The sequence below is a fragment of the Orbicella franksi genome, chromosome 13, assembly GCF_964199315.1.
Source record: "Orbicella franksi chromosome 13, jaOrbFran1.1, whole genome shotgun sequence".
NCBI classification, from domain to species: domain Eukaryota; kingdom Metazoa; phylum Cnidaria; class Anthozoa; order Scleractinia; family Merulinidae; genus Orbicella; species Orbicella franksi.
Genome location: NC_138157.1, coordinates 9,253,021 through 9,268,768, shown reverse-complemented (window position 1 = coordinate 9,268,768; position 15,748 = coordinate 9,253,021). Strand labels below are relative to the sequence as shown.

Below are 15,748 nucleotides of genomic sequence, written 5' to 3'. Positions count from 1 at the left end.
CTGTTTCTGACGCTTGGTTGCTAAGCAGGGCGAAAAACGAGAGAGAAAATGGGCGAGTAGTTAAGATGATTCCCTAGTAAGAGAACCCGCCATAGATTTCCGATGAAACTTGGTATGCTGCTGTTACAGGACAAGGAGATATTAAAAACGTAATAAAAAGAGGGGGTCACTGTGCTTGTTTTCACGCCACAATGCTGACAAATACGGTTATTTAGGTGACTTTTGGTAATCTCCGTGAGCAACAAATAAGCTCGGTTATTTTTCAGTGTAGCGTGTTATCACACAGAGTTTGACTTTCTTTGATTGTTTATTCATCTACGTCCCAGAGAAAATGTCTTTAAATACCCTGCATTTTTGTATCCTTTAAAGGAAACATAATTTGGACATGCGCTGTTGGGCCCGTTATGTCTCTCTCTGTAGTATTTATTTCATTTCCCAAAAAAGTAGCCATAGATTTCTGCTAATTTTTTTCTCAGTTATTGATGATACTGTTCTCATTGATATTACGAAATAAAAAGTGGGGGTCACCGTGCTCGTCTAGAGAAAAGGAGCATTTATCTCTCTATCGAGCTTAGTTTGAGGGAAATCAGTCATGAGAAGACCCTTCTCGATATGTGGTTTTGGAACAACCATGACGGTGTATGCATTGTTTTAGCGTACGCGAGACTTCCGCACGGTCGTCATTGTCAGTGCTCTGTTTAGAGTGTGATCACGTCATTAATTAACTCTACTGACAGAGTTATAACATATTGAAAGAAAAGAATGTAGGGAATTAGAAGAATTCGACTTCCTCTCTTGAGTAACCGAATAACGTTAGATATCTCTTCTTGCTCGCTGTGTCTTTCGTCTTTGACAACGACTTTCAAGAACTGTCTGAGTAAGGAAAAAGAGGAGGAGCTAACGATCACGCTCCCTCCCCCCGCCCCAAAAAAGAAAAATGGTTAACCCAAAACGGAACCGCCAACCATTTTAAACTACCCACATATTTAGTTGTTCTCAAATTGCAATAGGGCGTTCCCATGTACCGAAAGTTACTATACACAATTTGACAAGCCTGACGACTTACGACTTTCCCTGACTCGAGAAGGACAAACAAAGATTTAGTAGACCCCCCGCCACAGTGATCTGTAATAAGTCGCGAAACCAACAATATCACCACTTGAACAGCAAACACATATTTTTCGTCTAGTGGTCATATATACACCTGTCTAGAAAACCAGAATAAAACAATAGCTCTTAGCTTTTGCCGGGACCACGACATATGATCACTTCTTGTGCGCGACGTTACTCTAGAAAAACTGTCACCGCCAATCCTAACGATACAACATGTAATATCTGGAGAAAGTTGGAATCTGATGGCCCAGGATGAAAGTCAAACTGCTTCCACAAATTTAATTTAACCGACAAATAGTTATCAATTGTTTTAAGATTAGACAGTTTGAGAGGCAGGTGCTCACTGAAGGCCCAGGAAAATTTATGTACTTTGCGTTAATAGAGAAAACGGTTGTTTTACGTTTGCGAAATTCGGACAATTTTGGTGAGAAATGCCTGTCGTGGGAAAACGCGTTCCATTCGATTCCATCTTCATTCCTTGCCAGTGATTTTGAGCAGTCCACGTTGTAATGAGGAGTGAATCTTTCCATCGTTCAAGGCTTGTAAGAAAGCCTTGAACGATTAAAATCGACTCCTCGTAGTTTTCTGAGGTTACAACAGGTGGGCAAGGTGAAACGAGTCTTGTGGACAACACAGAGGGCTGAAATGGCCCCACTTGAAATGTTGGCTATGAAAACGATGATAACAGAAAGACCTTGATAAATGACGCGGGAAACACTCAGGGAAAGTTCAAGGAAAAACGGATAGTTTTTTTTTCGTTTGTCTTTTTTTTTTCCCGCTAAATTCCACCTACCGTTTAAATACTACATGACACAGTCGTGATTCAAAAGGATTTGAAGATGTGGCGCTAGTGCATGGCAAACGGAGCATTCGTATAGACCCGAATAACCACAAGAAAGACGATCAGCAGAAGCCGCCATTGTTGTCGAAAGGCTGATATTAACATAAAAGGCTTGAAACTTGTGGGAAAGACAAGAAAGCTGGCTGTAAAGGAAACAAAAGTTTCCGTAATGAAAGATTCCAAAGGGAAAACAGGGCTACTTCTTCAAAAGTTCACAAGCCCATTTCTCCGAAAAATTCCCAGTGGAATAAGCCTAAAAGTCGTGCTCCATTTGCATCCTAATCGGAATTTCCGGAAATTCGTTGTAAATAGAAAACAGCCAATACAGACCAACAGAACGTTGAAAGAGTTGTTGTTATGTGCTTTTCATTGTGCCAAAAATGGAACTGGAACGGTTCGTTCCGACCGGAAATGTTTGCAGGCTGGTCAATCTGATAGAATGAACATCGCCCACTGTGTGTTCAGGTAATGAGTTGTAACTATGGACCTGCCCTATATGTGCCCACTGAGTGATTTGCTTAGGGCCCTCGACAACTAATTGTAGCTAATTGTGTCCGCTGCGAGCGCTCTACACGTCGGAGTGTTAGTTGTCGATATCAGCGAGACCTTGGGAACTAAAGTTGACTACGCATGCTGGAAACACAATACAACGGGATGCTCAAACCCCTGTCCACTGACAACGCAGTTTCGACAGTTGTCGACAACTAAACCAGTGACTCCCACACACGGGGAAAAATGGTCAAAAACGTTGTACTTTGTCGACAAGAAAAGCAGTTTTCCTTTTCGAAAAGGGACACTGCTTAGTTGTCGATAACTAAAAATTAAGCGTTTTGTTTTCGACTACTCATCTGGCGTACAGATATATTTTAGTTGTCGATAACTTAAGGTGTAGTCTGAGCACTTACTTGCGGTGTTCCGCTAGAGAGAACAATAACTGGAGCTCTAAGAGTTGTTGTGTCCTTTAGTCGCGATAAAATCTGAAATATGTTTGCAGTTTCTTTGTTTTATCTTTGTTTCCTTCAGCTTTGACAGTCTGGACTCCCTAGCTTTGTACTGCTCTTTTTTTGCCATTGTTTTCTTGAGGCTTACCACAATTATTCGTGCCGGCTGACAGAAGATATGGTCGACCGTATTGACTGTGAGCACGTGAAAAAAGTTTACAAAACTTTTCAAGATGCAGGGTGTATACTCTTTATTGTTTATTGACTTTCTTTATCTCAGTACTACAATTGGTAAATGTAGCGCCGGAAATTCATGCCATTACGGTGTATCATATTATTTGCCTACTTGTGGAAATCTTTCGTTCTGTATGACAGGCATACCTTTATCTTGAGGTGACTGAAGAATGTCTGGAAGTGCTTAACAAAGAGTTTATGGCCACAAAGAACCTTTCTACAAGACTTGGTAAGATGTGTCTTCGTATCTTTTGCGTTAACTTTTCGTCGTAGTTAGCAAAACGCGGCTCTTTATTCAGCCGCGGGGCCGCAGTCACGTTTGGGAACGTGATATCGTGCTATAACTGAGTTACGTGACCTTTATTGTAAAGCCAACTTCTAGGTTCGACGGGAAGAAAGCGGTTGGTTTGGCAAATTCGTTTGGATTTCTCACAATGCGAAATATGTGTCGTATTCCCAGCAATGATAGACTACAAGTAGTCCCTCTTTCGCTTAGTCCTTCGAGCGAGACGCGAAGGAAAAAATGGCCGCGCGAGATCCTGGGGTTGACAAGCCCCCAGGATCTCCAGCGGCTATGTTTTTCTCGAACTTTTCTTTCGCGTGTTGCTCGACGGACTATGCGAAAGAAGGACTACTCGTAGTTTATAGCAATGAAAGCTTTTTTCTAATTTCTAAGACCGGTTTTGTGATACTAACCACGTGGTGCCCGCGCCGCGAGGGATGGCGGGACATCCATTCAACTAGCTTCACGACTCGACTCGACTCGCTAACATTCAACACGCCATGAACATGAGGTGATGTATCATTTTTAGAAAAGTCACAGAAACGCTGCCCTGCCAAAATTGACCAGCAATTTATTTTTTTTTTTTTTATTTATTTCTGCCTTCACCAGCAATGAAAGTTAAAATCCTTGCTGAACGTAACGAGAGAGGTTAACGAGAATTTTATTACCCGCTTGCCTCCTAACTCCTCCGAGTTTTGGTCAAAGAAGTTGCACATGATTGATGTCATGATGAGATGGAGACGTATATACATGCAGGTAAATACAATAAAAACTATTTATTTCAACGGTTAGTGGCAAGTGTCTCCTGATCTATTGTGCGGGATTTTAAAATTATCAAGAAATATACCACACAAACTGCGATGATAAACACGATAATAGAACGCATTGTTGGAAAACAAAAGTTAATCTATATCATTTAACTTAACGTTTCGTATGTTTCTAAATGCATCTTCAGAAGTGAACGTTTAGGATAGAAGTAACAACTAAATTTTAAATTTAAGATTAGTAACTCCCTGTTTTTATAATTCAGTGTATCATACAGGATTGAACGTGTTATGTTGGATAAAATACATTTAGCTTACGCTTTAACATCAAAATATGGCATCGAGTAGTCCTCTGCTGCTTTATTTGATGTTAAGCTTCACTGATTTCATGTCTTTACAGCTGATAAAATTTGCTTCTTGCATGTATTTTTCTTGTCTTCTTGGACTACAACCGGATTCATTCTTCGACATCAGTTAGCAAAGCAAACATTGAAGCTGTGGGTCATTATTTTTGCATAGTTATGCTCTCGTTGAGATTGCGGTTGTCACCTACTGACTGAGTATTGAGGTACGCCTGTAGTGCCATTGGGTAGCTACCTGTGTACAGTTTATTGCAAAGGTTTTGGTGAAAACTAATTTTTTTTCACAGCATTTTCAGTCTCGCTGCGTGTCTGTAGACTGTCTTGGTTTGCCCCCTTGTATAATGTTACACAAGCTATTATGAAATAATTTTGACCACAATAACGACCATCTTTTTCCTGCAAGATTTCCATTATCTTCGGTGTTGTAATCAGTACTTAAAGAAAGTCCAGTAAGATTTGGAAAACTTAGTCAAAAAACCAAATATTAATAGTCGTTCCTCGTTGCTAAGAATGCGATAGAAGTTCTGATTACCCGATTAGACTTGTTCTTTTGAATGTTCAGGAAAATATTCAGTAATAATTATCAGTTAATCACCAACTTACTCTATTAGTGGCCAATATAAATTACACATAATAGGAAAGATCAAGGGTCACTTGGAGCAGCTGAGTCATCAGATTTAAACGACGTCTCCCACGTGGAATAATCAGTTGTTTTATTTAATAACAATGATTAACTAAACTAAGTCGTGGTTGGGGGACATTATGAATGACGAAATAACAGTGTCTTTATATATAGTTGGTTACTTGAAGGATTTTGAGTGTGAATTCCAACATTTTACAGTCCATTATATTTTTGGCCCAGCTACCAGCCATATAATTTCTTATTTAACACAACATACACTTTTGACAGACAAAACTGTCAATGTCATTCTTTGATATTACATATCCTGCTTCATTGAGTTTTATGTAAGGGTAACAGTTTGTAATCAGTCTTTTAAACAGGCATTTGCAACCCTCATATACTATAACTGGAAAAACTAAAACAAGTTTTCTTCATTTAGTTTACAGCACGTACTTGAAACGGGACCTGTTTTCGTCAATCTTCCCAGACTGGAAATAGTTCAGTTTATTTGAAAAGTTGACTTAGTATCCCAGGTGCAGCCAGCCAATCGGAATGAACGAATGATTAATTAGCAGTTTTGGAGGCTTGGTCACGCTTTTTTGGTCACGCTATTTTGGTCATTGTCCTTTGTCGTCTTTAATTAAGAATTGTAAACTTGAACACGACACTGGACATTCACGATTACATAGCAGCCACACGACAAACATAGATGATTTACGAGTATAATAAACCACAATATCATACACATCAATGGAACTTATTTCCTGTGATGTTCTTTTTAATCTGGTCACATTTTGCCTGCCGTTCATCTTTCTAGCCTTGTTTTTATTTTCCGACAGTTACAAACCATTGCTTGGAGGCTTCGTCTTATTTTGTAAGCAGTTTCCACGTAACAGGATTACATCTGAAATAGCGTGACATTATTGCACCTCACTTTACTGGACCCACCCAGCTTAAAACCGGAAACCCTCGCAGACAAAGCACTTTGGTCTCCAATGATGTATTCAGTTCAAGGGACACAGGACGTCCTTTGTAGAGCACCAAAAAAGCTTGATTAAATGCCGTTTAGTTGACAGTTCCCACTCCCCTGAGTGGCATCTGCTATCATATTACTCCTGTAAACTCTGTTGTGTCAGTTTGTGAGGCTTACATAATTGTCAAGAATACAGCAATTGCACGCTTCGATATTGGACTTCTTGATTGACACGACTAATTTGATCATTGTAACGGCCTAAAGCTACTGAAAAGCGTTATACCCCAAAGAATGTCCAATAAGAGAACATGCCATTGAAATTATGAAATTGACGACCCTCTAACATCCGTTTCAACTGATAAGAAAAAGATTGAACGTTTCACATCTCTTTCCTGTTGATAATTTTTGCATGGTTGCATTATACAGGTAGCTAAGACGCCACCATATATAGGCCCCATGGCTGATATTTTGAACTATGTGGTAACGAAATGTAGAATCTTGTGGAGGCGATCAGAATAGAGTAATGTATTGACTTCGGAATAAGGGACATCTTATACAAACATCTGCTTGCCAGCCCGTTACACCTTGTTGTATTTGTATTTCCATTGTTTCGTGACGTCACAGACGGCCCAGACGTTGAATACGATTAATACGTGACATTATGCTGTTGGCGATTGCGGTACAATTTTAGCCGTTTATAAGACAGTGTATGAGAATGCTTCGAAAATTACTCTAAATGCTACGTGTAGGAAATAATTTGAATGAAATGCCTTACCTTATGTTTGCATTGCGTTATTTTGATTTCTCTGGGTTCCTGGAGGTGGTTTAGAGCCATTAAAGCAAACCGCCAGAAAGTAAAACTCGCCTAAATGGCTCTAAACCACCTCCAGGAACCCAGAGAGTACCAGAGACATTAAAGCAAACCGCCAGAAAGTAAAACTCGGCTAAATGGCTCTAAACCACCTCCAGGAACCCAGAGAGTAACGGAGACATTAAAGCAAACCGCCAGAAAGTGAAACTCGCCTAAATGGCTCTAAACCACCTCCAGGAACCCAGAGACATCAAAATAACGCAATGCAAAAAAAAAAAACACAAGGTAAGCCATTTTATTCGAATTATTTTCTACACGTAGCGTTTAGAGTAATTTTCGAAGCATTCTTATACATTGTCTTATAAACGGCTAAAATTGTAACGCAATCGCCAACAGCATAATGTCACGTATTCATCGTATTCAACGTCCGGGCCGCCTGTGGTGACGTCTTAAAACGCTACTTTCGCACCGTCGTTAATCTCGGAAAGTAGCTACTTTCGTTATTTCTAATAATTGTAAAATCGTTATCAATACTTTTGGAGAGTTGCTACTTTTGAGTACTGTTTAGTTTCGAAACTTCACGTTCAACAATAAGCCGGGTGTAAAGTCAGATCTGTGACAGCATTGAATGTCATTTAACAATTAACTCATGCCTAATAAGGGTGTATTCAGTTATCGATTTATGATACACGCGGAAAGTTTGGAGAGCACCAGGTATTCATAAGAGTTGCTCGTGACACAACCGAAAGCAACTCTAGCTTCTTGAGTGCTCTCCAGAGTTCCCAAGTGCATCATAACTCGATGATGCACTGCTAAAAGCATTCAAGGCGAAACCAAGTTGAAGTTGCTTACGGCATAAGCGTTCATTATTGGATTATGATGCACGCGTACATGTACTGAGTTTGATGGGGTGGCTTTGCTACAATAGCTTTGCTACAAACACCCGACTGCGTGACCCATCACTCCAAATTGTCTACAATTTGGCCCATTTTTGGCTTCCTGTTGTCAGATTTTGAAAAAAGGTACGGAAACTGAAACTACGTCATAGAAACCAAAATTACCTCATATTTCAAGAAATAATAAATGTGCCAAGAGATATGTACGGAGTCTTCGTTCATTACTCCATTCCTGTTGGTCAATAGGTTTGACGGCTTTCTCGAAGTATCTTTGAATCGAGAGCCGCAAGCGACGGTCAGTTGCAGACGGTGAGATTTGCTGGCCCACTAATAAGTGAGTTGATAACACGATTGATTGGCTGATTGATTGATCTGAATAGTAGCTCATTATCTAAGTTTGTGAACTATGCAATGCCTTAAGTTTGTACTGTACGTGATTTTAGTATATGGGAGAGCTTTTGAGCGAGTACTTTCAGACTGAGTCACGATTTCAACCCCGACTGATTTTAGTTTATGAAGCTGACGATTTCTGACACTTTATTTTTTAATCGCAATTGTAAATTATTTCATTACTGCTATTCATCAACTTCTATATGTAATTTGTTTATATTTATACGTATTTATTTTTTCCTGACTCTTCTGTAAAATTAGTGTTTGTGAGAGTTTAAATTAAAATTGAATTGATTGAATTTTACCGAACCTATTAACGGAATACTGGAACAAAGTCAAGAATTCGTATGCATTTGATACTGTATGGCATGTCACACAGATTAAAATCTAATTGGCTGTTCTCTTTATGGACGGAGATAACATGACACATACACAGTTGAACTTCTCAATGGCGAGTAGTGATCCTTAAAAGTTAAACGATTTGGTTACAAAGGAAGTGCGAGCCAAGCGTCGTTTCTCTCTCCTTTTGTTTTTATTCTTACGTATTTGTTTACTTGTGCCTTCAAAATATTCCAAACTTATGTTGATTCATTGAGTAGTTGAATAAAACAATTAAATCAAACCATATTTTGCCCTATAGTCTACTTACAAGCATTTTATGTCTGTTTCCCTTTTGTTAGTTTCACTATCTGTTTATCCCGAATGATTTGATTACCGATATTTTTCTGGTTCACTGCGTCATCACTCGGGTCTCGATTTTTCTAAAACTTGGTTGGATTTGTGCCCTATGTAAAGTCTTTGTAAAGAATGAGATTGGTAGTAATCTCATTGAATGTCCTAAAAATAAGAATTGATTGTATGCCTGTCCTTGTTCTCCTCTACCTTCTTTTTAAACATTTCCTTTGTGTGTGGTGCTCTAATTTTCGAATTTAAGTGACAAGTTTTTTCATATTGTTCATTTAATAATCTCAATTTTTTTCATTTCTTCAGACCTTGACAAGAACATCATTGAAGAGGTGATTTCTGAAGAGGTATGTCGTGTAGACTACAAAAAAAAATAGTTCCTTTGACTTATTTTGTTAAGGTTCAAGGTGCTGTGTCTGTCACATTTATAGCGGAATATCCTACTTGCAGGAAGTATTTTAGTGTGCTTTTTATGGATAAGACCTGTATAATTTTAAGAAGTTATGGTCCTTAGTACTTCATAGGAAGCCTTCGCATTTACTGCCCTGTTGGTAAACTAGTTATTTATCTGCGTTAGGTAATATTTCAGGAAACCGTTACCCAGTCTCTCCGAGTCCCTGTTTGGTGACCTTGGTTTAGTCTATGTTTCATTTCATTTCATTTTATTTATTTATTCCATTCTAAAATTACAAAGATAAATATAAAGTAGACAAGTAAGAGGAGAAATGGAAGAGGGAAAAAATTTAGCAGGCTAATTAGATGCCCTTCAGTCTATGTAGCGCAGTAGAGAAAATATAACTTGTAGGGCGAGCAGTTCATCTTTTGAGGAACAAAATTTTATCAGCTTTGTTCACAATGATGCAAAACCGGAGCCTTGGGTTTGTAGCGTGTTGGTAGTCGAATACCAGTTCACAGTTATATCACCAACTCTAAAAGTGAGCATCTTGTGGGTCTGGTCTTCTGAGAATTTGCCGGCATCGTTGGCTTCAAGAAGAATCTTGATAAGACAAATAAGTTCTTTAAAGTTTCCAAACCATTTAAATTGATCTTTCGTATCCAGATAGCTGAGTTTACTCACAAGAACCGCAAAATTGCTGTTTGATGTAGAAAGTTTCTCATATTCTTGATCAAAATATACTAGAGCGTCCGGAGCAACTTCATGCGTGACTGCCATTGTGAAACCTAAACCAATAATTTTGTCTCGAGCAAATACCGTGAAATACCGATAACCACAAACAAACAAACAGAGTCGTCGATAGATTTGCAAGAGATCTTGACAATTTAACATGAATTTAATTTCGACATATAGCCCATTCTCTTCCAAAGTTCTCAGTGAGATTCTACCTTTTAGGTCTATTGACGACTACATGTTGTGTGACCATTCGTACTTTCATGCGGTAAAAGGTTGTGTATTGTTCAAAATTGTGCAATGACATAAAGCACGATAGCACTTACTGGGAACACCACACTATAGACATCCAGAAAATAGCCCAGTGAAAATACACGCGCTTATTGGTCTAAAATCGTGTTTCTATAACTTGATAAAAACACAGAACTAGCACGAGCTGTTGACGTAATGATGACGCAAGCAAAGAGAATTAACATTTTGATGATCAAAGTAAACGAGATTTTTTTTTTTTTTTTTTTGTCGTTGCAGAATTTTCCAAACGAAATGGAAAACAGGTTTCCGTGTTTCTATCTAGTTAAAGAAACACTCGTGAAAGTTTGGAAGAACTCGAAAAAGCTGTGGAAACACTCTCCTGAAGGCTCTTGTTGCCACCGCATTTCTCGTTCTCCCAAATATCCACTCGTGTTTGTATTAAACAATTAGATTATGAGCTCGAGATTTCTATCGGCGATAGTAGACGATGGCGCAGCCCGAGTCAGCTATCACGCATAGAAATCAAGAGCGAATAATGTAATTGTTTTTAGTATAAAACGCCTTCCAAACTAAAATGTGGCATTCCAATTTGGAACAATTCCGAAGGGTACTGGTATTTGATGCCGAAAAAGTTTGTGTTTCCGAAAGGTTTTGGCTTATTGGAAGGAGAAAAAGAAGTGTTCAGTTGAGTCCGCCAGGGACAATACATCCAATGTACAATTTAATGTAAAAAAGATCGTACATCCATCGCGCTTTCCTTTTTTGAGAGATTCAGATTTTCTGATCTCCCGGCCCACAACTTATCAGAATAAAACGGTCATCTATCTATGATTCTAAAAGGATTCAGAATTTCTGATCCCCCAAGACTTTAATAGATTCAAAAAACTGATCCCCAGTCCACAACCCGTCAGAGCAAAACAGTCATCTACTTATAATTCTAAATGCATTCAGAATTTCTGATCCCCATCACTTCACGGGACAAAAACGGCTATCTGTTCATGGTTCTAAAACTATTGCGAATTTCTGATCCCCTCCCCCACCAAATCTGCTAACATGATAGAAAGAGCTGTCGATTTATAATTCTACAACAATTCAGAATTTCTGATCCCACATGACTTAAAGGGATTCAAAAATTCTGATCCCCCAGTGCATAACTTATCAGAACAAAACGGTCATCTACCTATAATTCTTAAAAGGATTCAGAATTTCTGATCCCCCTTATCAGGTGACAGGACAGAAATAGCCGTCTATTTATAATTCACAAGAAATTAACTAGTTGTCTGATAGCTAAAAAGTAACGATTGGATAGTAACTTTAAACACATTACAGACAAAATGGATCACAGAGCAAAGGGCATCAGAAAAGTACACAAATGAAATATTCACAGATAGGTCATTATTTATAACGATTTAAAACCACGCCAAAGGATCGAGACAAAAATTGCAGTTTCATGCCGGACAGTGAAAGGTTTTATTTTCAATTCAAAAAGATATGAATTTAGGCTCCAGAATTACAAGCTGTTATTTAAAGTTCACATCAAAGATAACAAGAATTTTAATCAGGACTCAGCTGCCGTCTGGGCCACCTCCGTTTTCTGCTTTAATGTGTTCGTTTCGGATTGACGGCCGCTATTCTTGCCTTTTTTTCCCTCTGCTCTGCAATGAAGCAATTGAAGCTAAATATTTTTATAAATAGCGATAGAATTAACATTGTTTTTCATTAATCAATTGATCGGGAGTGTATTCTTTTGTAAAGAATAAAGAGCAGTATGTAGGCAATGCGGTAGTGAAGTGTATCGAGCGTGATCTGTAGCTTCAAATCAATTCAGTGTAAACTTTAAGTGACCTCTTCAAAAAGCACACTAACAAGCTGTTATGCAAGCATTTCATACATAGGAAATGCGTGTGAATAATTTCCTCGTTACGGGTGCTAATAAAATCAGGAGAACAAACGTTTTTCTTGTGTTTCAGTGATCGCGAAATAAATATAACAACGAAATTTCTTCAGCCACAACATTGATTTCGATTCAAAGATTGAGCAGCTAACTTTAATGTTGAGCAACAATTATGATATACTTACTTTTCTGCGACTTGCCTTTCTTTCACCGAAGCAATCAAGATACTCATTTGAACTTGGACAAATCATTCCATGTTTCTTGCTGCTATTGACAAGGTTGGATTCGAAATTGCGCGCAAATAACCGACTCCTTTGGAAAGGGAATCTGCTGGTCAAAAGTATTCATTTATCAGATTCACCGAAGGATTATGGGATCGAACGGAAACACCAAAATGGCGGGCAAAGATCGTGGTGAATGTTGTTAGGATTCGATAACAAAGCTCTCTGTTATTTTATAGCCTTGCTCTACGTTGGAAAGCAGTCAGAAATTGTTTACAGATGTCCGTTGTTATTCCAGTTGAGTCAAATCCCAGTAGAGGTGGAAAAGTATGAAGTTTCGTCGGCAAAACAGTATGGCAATCAAACTATTTGCCCGCATGTGGCGGTTTCTCTTACACTCGTCAGGTTTACAGAAAGCTTATGGTACGGTCCCTGCAGCTTTCCAAGGTAAACTGATTTTCTTGCATAATTTGTGAAGGTTCTTGAAATACTGGAAACGTTCTGGCCGGTTAAATTGATCGTGGAAGATTACAGAAGATGCAGATGCTTTTTAACACACTGTTAAGTCTTGTTGATTTTGTGAATGCAAATGTTCATTTCCCAAAGGAGTTATGAAAGCAAATGTATTCAACACAACAATATACGAACAATTTCGCGTTGGGAAAATCATTCATTGTAAAAGTACAATAAGTGCAATAAATGTGAGCTCTCTCATGTAGTTTATATATACTTCGTATAGCTAGTGTATATCTTGTCTAGGATCAAGTGGACATACATGTATGTATTATACAACAACTAAAACACAAGATATCAAAAAGCAACATCCTTCACCTTTTTGATTTTCAGGTTGATGGTGGTGCTCTTGAGGTTATGTTAGATGTGCATATTACATTATCAAGACCTTTTGTTTGCCACTTATAACTTGAGTTGCAAAAGACTGATGTTATTTTCATTAGGGTGGTTGAAGTTCTCTTTAATTGGGCAGTATTTCAAAGGTTTTTTATAATTTGGCATTTCGTTACGCAAATAGAGGTTATTTAGAACAGCAGATATAATTCACAGCTAGGTTACGGAAAATTACTTTTAACCACTTCCAGAAATTTGTACATAAGGCTTACCATAATTTCAAAAACACATGATTCATGGATAAAATTAATTGAAAAAAATACTTTCATGAAGAAATTAATGTAATTGAAATTTGAAATTCATTTCAAGAATATTTTGTGCTTTTCCGGTCACGAATCTGTTTACATTTCATGAAAATTTACTGAAGAATGTAAACATTTACTAGACTCCAATTTAAGTAGCTGAGAAATGTTTCAAACAGGATTTTTGAAAGATATATCTTAAATTTAAGTAAGTTTTGTGATAAATTGCAACATAATGGAAACTCATTTCCAGCCAGATTTTGTCCTCCTTTTGCATCTGGATGTGCCTGGTTTTTGGTGTTAAATTTTAATGTACAACTGTAGCAGGTTTAAATAAAACTATGAGTTATTTATACATTTTCCTATGTAAATACAGTGATTTCACTTAGGTTTAGGATTTGAAGAGCAGGTATCAAAGTTCAATATAAAATGAGTAATGAAGAGTTTTCAATAGTTAGCTATATTTTCACCACCTGTGACTAAGAAAGCTTTTGGCTAGGTTAATATTAAAGTGCTACGTGTACATGAGTGATGGATAATTTTTAGATTGGCTGCTATCTTTTTACTATCTCTGGCTTTTGGGTAGGTTATCACAGTGCGATATGAGTGATGGGTAGTTTTCAGATAGGCTATCTTTTTACTAACTACTGCAGAGGTAGGTTTCAGATAGGATAGTGTTTTATTGTTCAATATAAGGACTAGTCTTCAGATAGCCTAGTTTTTGGCTTACTACAGTAGTGGTGGTTTTTGGATAGACAAGTTAGTGGATAGCTATGCCATCTAAGTATCTGTTGAATAGCTATACAGGAAGCTAGTTTTTAGCTAGTCTATCTATTTCCTAACTATCTGATGGATAAGCCATGCCAAAGATAGCTATCCTCTATCTACAAAACCTCTTGGATAGAAAAAAAGATAGAGATTTTCATCCGTCAACCAGGAATGAGATAGTTGTAAGTAGCATGAAGTTAGTAATAAACTAGTAATAAGATATGATCGTTTTTGGGAGGGCTTCTTTAACTGAGGACAGCAAACTATTGCCAGCTACCAGGAAACATCTCCAAGACGAGTGTGCCAAATTAAAAAGAAAGAATAGAATTGCTTGTAGCATTAGCTACAATACTTGCATCCATATCTGTCAGGTGTTTATAAAAACAATTTTACCCACACCCTTCTCCTTTGAGCATGGTTAAACTGGTTGCGTAACTGAAGTGTGAATGAACTGGTAGCCCACTCAAAAAGTTAGATTGAAGATGTAAAAACATGTTGGGCAAAGCTAAAGTCCATGGCCGCTGTTATATGACAACAGGTTTTTGGAGGACACTGTATACATGTATGTAGAGTACATTGACCCACTTAAACGTATCAACTGCAAATTTAAATGTACATGTAAATTGCAGTCTTTAATTGTCATCCCTGTAATGTACTGTAGTGTTCCTGAATGCTCTTTTTGTTTGATAACAGTGAGGTGCCTTGTTTCCATGGCAAACAGAAATTGTTAGAAATTTTTCCTTCACACAATGTGAGCTAATTCTGACAGAGAAAGTAGAGTTTGCATTTATGCCTACAGTTGTGCAGTTTGAGTAATCTTACTTTTTTGGTCAATTCTGAACTTTCCTATCCTCTTAGGTACTGTTTGATATTGTTTTTTTAGACTTACAGCTACCGTAATTTTGAAGTGCATAGATCATTGTAATACAATGTGTGATGTTTACAGTTACTTATATTAATAGACTGCTGTGAAGAAACTTGTTCTTCATCACTCTCAGTATAATCTGAGTGTATGGAATCTGTTAAGAATTATGCTATATTTGTGTAAAATTTTTAATTGAATATTGTTATCAAGAAAAAATATTTTGATTAGACATTGTTCAGGCAGGCGGCAAGATCTAAACCCTGTCTTCAATGTTATGATTTAATGTGGCTACATTGGATGTAACACTGGCTTTGCAGGGGATCAGAAATTCTGAATCTTCTCCTGTGTTCTTTGGGGGATCAGAAATTCTGAACCCTTTCTAGAGTTCTTTAGGGGATCAGAAATTCTGAACCCTTTCTAGTGTTCTTTGGGGGATCAGAAATTCTGAACCCTTTTTAGTGTTCTTCGGGGGATCAGAAATTCTGAACCTTTTCTAATGTTCTTTGGGAGATCAGAAATTCTGAACCCTTTCTAGTGTTCTTTGGGGGATCAGAAAT

At 37.8% G+C, this 15,748-nt stretch overlaps 1 long non-coding RNA gene across 3 annotated transcripts in view; it reads left to right on the top strand.

The window, feature by feature from the left end:
• The window catches only part of LOC145464996 (uncharacterized), a 52,455-nt gene that overhangs the window by 3,244 nt on the left and 33,463 nt on the right, over positions 1–15,748 (top strand). Inside the window, exons 2-5 of one of the 3 annotated variants that reach the window (XR_014041489.1) lie at positions 3,271–3,358; positions 4,022–4,168; positions 8,087–8,174; positions 9,221–9,261. This is a non-coding gene — a long non-coding RNA (uncharacterized LOC145464996). Of the gene's footprint in view, positions 1–3,150; positions 3,359–4,021; positions 4,169–5,932; positions 8,175–9,220; positions 9,262–15,748 lie in introns of those variants that run through there. The other 2 variants (XR_014041487.1, XR_014041488.1) reach the window with 2 other exon arrangements.